Consider the following 8006-nt stretch of genomic DNA (forward strand, 5'->3'; position numbering starts at 1 on the left):
TGGCATTTCTATTTCTGGGAGTTTTCCTAACCTGTCGTTCTGTATCATGATTTATTTTTAAATGCTGTGTCAATGTGATGGGTGGAGGCTTTGGACTACAATGTAGAAGTTGTGATTGGGCATTGCTATCCCCAGAGATATGTTGGTGGTGGTGGCTATACATAAGTCTATATTTTAAATGAACTTATTTAGGGTTTCAATTTACAGATCATAAAAATACATACTGTAGTCATTGCTACACGATTACTTAGTATGTAACTATATGTAATTAAAGGTCATTATTTTAGCTCTGTTATATAGGGTGTTAAACAAAACTTGACCCGTTTGTGAAGGTGCGTAGGAAGCTTGGCATGTGTCCATTTTAAAACACTCACTGGAGGGTAGTACAATATTTAAACTTTCAATTTGTTTACCAGATAAAAGCAAATTAAATATTTTATATCCTGTTACTAGGAAAAATAAACATAATACAGAAGAAATAATATATTACCCGGTAAGCAAGCTATATGGTGTGTAATATTACATTTTTTTAAGAGGCAGAGCTATGTATTTGCATATGTTCCTGTTGGTTTATAATGCATTGTTCACGGGGCGGAGCTATGCCACCTGATAGTGTTTATTGACAGAGTTAGTAAACATATACACATGGAGAGAGGGGCTCCGCCTCTTCAAGGCCCAACATTTACTTGATCGATAGACACGATAAACAGGAGGGGGGCCACCGTCTTTGAGGTGACCTGACATAAGAGAGGGGCACCGTCTCTGAGGTTACCCGACATACGAAGAGGCTCGCGAACTGGAAGGAAAACATAAAGTTAGTATTTGTTAAAACATATAATGTGTGGTGTTCCACCTCTTTGAAGCCCAACATAATAGAAGGGGGGTTCTGTTTGTCGGGTCTCCTCAGCGACAGGAGAGGGGCCACCGTGTTTGAGGAAACCTGACAAACACGAGGGATGCCACCGCTTGGGGACCCTCACATAGAGGCATCAGACCTGAAAGAAGAATCCCAAAAGAAACATACATGCAGATGGAAGGGTTTGGCCGGGGGTCCCCTCTGACTCATGGAGAACCCTCCTCTATGAGGTAAATGAAGCGGAGCTTAACAAAGGGTTGGAGAAAGTGGAATTACTAACCCCCCAGAGGAGACCGATGCAAAGGCGGTTGAGATGCTAGAGGAGGAGGAAACGAAAAAACACAAGACAGCGAGGTAGAGGTGACTAATGTTTAAATAAGGTAGATTTAATTGATGACAGCAGATGATAGGTTGTTGGTGCCTAGCTCCGCCCCCTGAACCCCACAAATAGGTTAACATTTATTAAGCATACTATTCACGTTCAACTCCACAGCAATGGCTTGCCATATATTTTCTTTTTTTGGTTCTTGTAGTCCATATAATTGCTCAGCAACAGTCAAGTTTTTCCTCATGTTGGATCTTGGTTACTCCACAGTCACACAGTACATCAAGGTCAGCTGTCTCTTACAGTAAATATGATTGGTCAATGTGTTTTTATTGCACGTAACATCTGATCAAATCTAAAATTGTCAATACCAAAATCAACACATCACTCTTGTGTGGCAATTACAGACATGTGTGCACGAGTTACGACAGCAAATGTACATGTATGTTATATACATTTTGTATAACAATTTCATTCCGGTACTTTAAAATCCGATAAAGAAATGGATCCAGTGTACAATGGCCTTGACTGTTAAAGACTGAGCCAGAGTTTCAACACCTTAAACAGTGCTGCCCTCGACAAGCCTATATTTAAGCACAAGGTCTCTTTACCAGTTCCCAGCTCTTTTAAAGAACTGCAAGGATTGTTGTAACTCCAGGCCAGTTGTGTGGCATGTGATCAAAGCTTGTTTAAAAATCTAACAATGGTCTGAAATAAATAACGCTTTCTGTAACTTTGTCCTAACCAAGTAAATGTAAAACCCAGGTAGAATATACCTTTCCATAACCGATAATGGATTTCATATAGTATTGTCATGTTATGTGTAATAAGTGCAGCCTGGTACATCCCTGTCTTTGATAACAGCCGACTGTCCCTTGCTTCACCAGGAAATGATCTGTGGCCTACCCCTTATAAATGTAATTATTTTCCTAAAGTTGATCAATTCTTTAGTAGTTTGCAATTGCAATGCAGTAAACAGGCACAATAAGACATATCAAGACTCACTAATTAGAACTGAGACGCACTCCTTTCAGCAGACTCACTCCTAAAAGAAAGAAGTAAGGAAACGGCAATGCATGTATTGGAGTTGTCCCAAATCTCACTCTACTTTTTATAGAAATGTGACGCTGGACACATTGGTATTACTTAGTTAGGGTTACAAAGCCACTGGTGTTCTTCAGAAATCTTTCTCATTTTCTTTGCAGTGTCAAACTTGTAGAGATGCAAGCATTATTTTTCAGTGAGGGAGTTCAAAATGTACTTTATGCTGTCCTAATTTACAAAGATTCCCTGCTGTGCTGTCTCCAGCATTACATTACCATGGTATAAAACAGTGAAACAAAAAAACAAACATTTCCTAGGTCATTTTAGAGCAATCGAAAATATTTACTAAAATATTTACAAACATTTACTATAGAAAAATGTACTGCAAACTTAATGCTGCATAGTGAAGCAGTGAGGTGTGGTACAGCATATTAAAAACATAGTAAATGCATTGGAGAACAACTGAAAAAGTAATGTGCAAATTTAACGTGCTTACGTTTAGTAAGGAAGCCTACATAAACACTTGCTTAGTTACAGTATGATAGGAACAACATTTTTGAAGCAAAAGGTAAGTGTAAAAGAATGATTTCAACCACACAAATGTAGGGTTATAATTCAAAAACTGAAACAGTTGCTGGTACCAGAGTTTTAGCATTTTCTAAAAATCAGTTCCTGGTTTTATTGGCCTCCTTGCCCAAACAGCATAAAAACCATTAAATACAAAGTCATAGCAAATGATGACTCCATTGAAAAAGAGAACTGTTGAACTGATTGGGTAAGACAGGAGGAATGTCCTGACTCTGCACTCAGGCAGGTTTTCACTGTGAGAAAAACACAAAGAAAATGCCTTTTATGTTATTTTGCACAAAGTAACACTGCAGCAAGCGGATCATGGCAAAGAGAACGAAAGAATACCCCATGAACTGAATATAAAGAATGTTATAGTGTGGACACTATATAAATAATTACATTGAATATGTATTGTACTTACCTGCAGTATAGTATGATTACTATTCATGTGTGCATTGTTATTATTGGCATTGGCATTGACCGTGACCTTTCCCCTTTGATGATGTCATCACCCAGAGTCGGATCTGTACAATGTGACACTACCACATGTTAAGTTGGCTGTATCGCCCTTCTGTATTTGTACCATTTGTACATGGCTTTTATTTCTTAGTTTGAAAGTAAAGGAAATTAATACTGAAACGCGTGTGGACATTCCTTGTCAAGTTACAACATCTTTATGGCGACGAGAATAAAACTTGATCAGCGTGTACAGGACGATGCGCTAGCTAGCTAAGAAACAGTTAGCCAGTTAGCTACCTAGCTTAATGAGCGACGGAGAGCAGCAGCCACTGGAGGGAAACGCCGATGGTGAGAATCAGCAGCAAGTGGAAATCGCTAACGAGGATCAAGGACAAGTTGGTGTTACAATGGCAATGTTTGAGACTATCACTGAGTTTGTGGAAGAGAACGAGGACTGGACGGAATATGTGGAAAGATTGGGACACTTTTTCTTGGCAAATGGAATTACAGATGAGGCTAAACAGCGCTTTATTCTCTTGAGTGTGTTTGGGGCTAAAACCTATCAAGCTAATGAGGAATTTGGATACACCACGGAGACCGGGAGAAATTCCTTTTGTGGATCTAGTTGCTCTCGTTCAGACTCACCACAACCCAAAGCCTTCAGTGATTGTCCAGAGGTTCAAGTTTAACTGCCATTTTCGGAAAACAGGTCAGTCTGTTGCTAACTTTGTTACATCAACTCTCTGAACATTGTGAGTTTTGGGCTGTGTTAGAGCTCCATGACAGATTAGTCTGTGGCATTAATGAGGATATCATACAGCGCCGTTTGCTGGGGGAAGCTACACTGACTTTCAAGAGAGCACTGGAAATATCTCAAGGGATGGAGATGGCAGCTAGTAATGCTAAATACATTCAAAGGGCCAACAGTGGAAGTTGTGCAGTGCATCAGGTGATAAAAGAGGCAGCAGGAAAAGGGAAAAGCAGTGGAATGTTTCAGATGTGGGGGAACACATTATGCAAACAACTGTAAGTTCAAGGACAATGTCTGTCACAATTGCAACAAAAAGGGACATTTAGCTAAAAAGTGCAGGGGTGCTAGGAGCAAGCCAGAGGGTGGGCAGACTGGGCAGGGCAAGTTCACAGCAAAGAAGCTGCAGTCAGCAGCGCACCACCTAGAGAGCACAGAGGAGGAGGAAGGCATTGTTCCTACAACATGTTTAATGAGAGTGAGCAGTGCGCAGAGCTATGCTACAGTGGAGGTAGATGGAAAGGAGATGAAGATGGAGGTTGACACGGGGGCCTCTGCATCTGTCATCAGTGAGGAGACCTACAAAAAAATGTGGGGCTCAAAACAGGCTCCCGCCCTCACACCGGCAGGGATCAGACTGTGTACGTACACCGGGGAGACCATACCATTGCTGGGGGCTCTACAGGGGGGCTCATACAACAGCTAGGAAGCGAGAGCACGGTTCCTGGTGGTGAAAGGGAATGGGCCGAGTTTATTAGGGCGTGACTGGCTCACCAAAATACAACTGAACTGGGGTGAGATAAAACACACATGAGTGACTGAGGATGTCATTCAAAAGTACCCTGAGGTTTTCAAAGATGAACTGGGCACGCTGCAGTGCACTGCAGTTAAGCTGTTCGTGGATCCTCAGGCTGAGCCTCGCTTTTTCAAGCCCAGGACAGTCCCCCATGCCATGAAAAAGAAAGTGGAGGATGAGTTGGAGCGGCTGCAGGAAACAAACATCATTACTTCCATTCAGTTCTCCCGCTGGGCAGCTCCAATCATTCCCGTTCTGAAAAGTGACGGCACTGTGTGTATATGTGGGGACTACAAACTCACCATCAACAGGGCCTCTAAACTGGACGCTTACCCACTGCCGCGGGTGGAGGACCTGTTCGCAACGCTTGCAGGAGGCAAGACGTTCTCAAAGCTTGACATGAGTAATGCCTACCAACAGCTCCTCCTGGACGAGGACTCAAAAGAGTATGTCACAGTTAACACGCACAAAGGCTTGCTCAAGTACAACCGCTTGGTTTTCGGAGTGGCATGTAGTCCTGCCATTTTCCAGAGGACAATGGACAATGTGTTGCAGGGGATCCCTCAAGTGCACCTTCCAAGCACAGAGTGTGACATACCTAGGTCACAAAATCACAGCACAGGGTCTGTGTCCTGTGGAGGACAAAGTCAGGGCAATCAAGGATGCTCCAAACCCCAAGAACGTGTCCGAGCTCAGGTCATTCCTGGGCATGGTGAACTACTATGGTAAGTTCCTCCTTGAGTTGTCAACAGTGTTGGCTCCACTGTATCAGCTGCTCCACAAAGACTGTAAATGAAAGTGGGGGCCAGCACAAGAGAAAGCCTTCAAGGAAGTGAAAGCACTACTACAATCAGCACAACTGCTGGTTCATTTCGACCAAGACAAAGAGATCATCCTGTCATGTGACGCCTCGCCCTATGGCGTCGGGGCAGTACTCTCTCATCAGATGGCGGACGGGTCAGAGTAACCCACTGGATTCGCATCACGCATGCTGACGAGTGCTGAGAAGGGATATTCACAGTTAGACAAGGAAGGTCTAGCCATAGTCTTTGCTGTGAAACGTTTTCATCAGTACCTCTACGGTCATCATTTCACCATATGCACTGACCACAAACCACTGATGAGCCTTTTCAGTGAATCAAGATGCATTCCTCCAATGGCTTCAGCAAGGATACAGCGCTGGGCCCTCACACTGTCAGCTTACCAGTACACTATCGTGTACAGATCGGGGAAGGACAATGCAAACGCAGACGCGCTCAGCCGCCTCCCGCTACCAGAGATCCCCCCTAAACTCTGGTGCCTCCCGAGACAATTTTCCTAATGGAGAGACTGTCAAACTCACCTGTGAATGCCAAACAGATCAAACAGTGGACAGACCAGGATCCTATCCTGTCCCAAGTGAATAGATTCCTTCTGCAGGGTTGGCCTCCTGTCATTGAGGATAATGGACTGAGACCTTATGCAAAGAGCAAAACTGAGCTGAGTGTGCAGGATGGCTGCATACCTTGGGGGTCCAGAGTGGTTGTTCCGCCCCCTGGCCGTTCACAAGTCATGGACTAGGTCCATGAGGCTCACCCGGGTGCCTCCCGAATGAAAAGTTTAGCCAGATCTTACATCTGGTGGCCTAACATGGATCAGGACATAGAAAACAAAGTGAAATCATGTTCTGAGTGCCAGATCAACCAGAAGATGGCGCCGCCCGCGCCACTACATCCGTGGGAGTGGCCTGACCGCCCATGGTCCAGGCTGCACATAGACTTTGCAGGCCCTTTCATGGGCCACATGTTCCTTGTCATGGTGGACGCGCACTCCAAGTGGCTGGAGGCTCACATCATGAGCAACATCACAGCGACAACAACCATCGAAAAGCTTCGGCAGGTGTTTGCAACCCATGGTCTGCCTGACTCTCTTGTGTCCGACAACGCGACAACCTTTACCTGTGACTTGTTCCAAGAATTCATGCAGAGAAACGGAATTTGCCATGTCTGCAGTGCTCCGTTTCACCCGGCCTCAAACGGCTTAGTAAAGCGGGCTGTGCAGACACTGAAAGAGGGGCTCAAAAGGATGACTGGGGGAACCATCACAACCAAGCTCTCTCGGTTCTTGTTCCAGTACCGCATCACGCCACAAACAACAACAGGACAGACTCCAGCTGAGATGCTGATGGGCAGAAAGCCAAAAGCTCACCTGGATCTACTGCATCTGGACATCAAAGCACGAGTGGAACGGAAGCAGGAGAAACAAAAAGAGAGACATGACCACCACGCGAGGGAGAGACAGTTAAAACCCAATGACACTGTCTACGTCCGCAACTTCACAAGCAGCCAACGCTGGTTGCCAGGTATCATTCTGAGTCAGAGTGGTCCAGTCTCCTTTGTGGTCAAACTGACTGATGGTCGAGTCATGCGTAGACACCAGGACCACATCCGCCTGCGCTATGACAAAGAAAAGACAATGTTTTCAGACGGAACAGCTGCGGGTGGTAGTACGCAAGTTGAAACCCCACAGGAAACAGTATCTGAGGAACAGGGGCATTCAGTGGTTCCAGGAGAGGGTGATGGACTTTCTCTCACAAACACCCAACCCACTCCTGTGCCCTCAGACCCAGCTCCACTGGGACACGCCTCACCTGTGTCTAGTGGCACACCAGGAGTACTGCGCAGGTCACAGCGTAGTCACAAGCCTCCTGAAAGACTAACTCTGTAGTTGAGACTGAGAGACTCATGGTGTTAGTGTTTATGTTAGTGTTTATTTGGAACAGCAGACCTAGTTGAAAAGAAATAAGTACTGTCATTTTTGTTTGTTACATTTACAGTAACACTAGCACAAGTTCTAAAGTGTTGTGAAGAAAAGAAGAGAAAACACTGATGTGGTTTACTTGTTAACCTTATGTTTTTTCCTTAGAGGGGGATTGAAATTAAGGGGGGAGACGTGTTATGGTGTGGACACTGTATAAATAATTACATTGAATATGTATTGTACTTACCTGCAGTATAGTATGATTACTATTCATGTGTGCATTGTTATTATTGGCATTGACCGTGACCTTTCCCCTTTGATGATGTCATCACCCAGAGTCGGATCTGTACAATGTGACACTACCACATGTTGAGTTGGCTGTATTGCCCTTCTGTATTTGTACCGTTTGTACATGGCTGTACACCTTTTATTTCTTAGTTTGAAAGTAAAGGAAATTAATACTGAAATG

The 8006-nt window shown here is 44.3% G+C and overlaps 1 pseudogene; it reads left to right on the top strand.

The window, feature by feature from the left end:
- The first annotated feature begins 3559 nt into the window (after positions 1-3559).
- LOC117407199 (uncharacterized protein K02A2.6-like) lies at positions 3560-7555 on the top strand (annotated as a pseudogene).
- The last annotated feature ends 451 nt before the right edge of the window (positions 7556-8006 follow it).

Source organism: Acipenser ruthenus, chromosome 8 (assembly GCF_902713425.1).
Source record: "Acipenser ruthenus chromosome 8, fAciRut3.2 maternal haplotype, whole genome shotgun sequence".
NCBI classification, from domain to species: Eukaryota; Metazoa; Chordata; class Actinopteri; order Acipenseriformes; family Acipenseridae; genus Acipenser; species Acipenser ruthenus.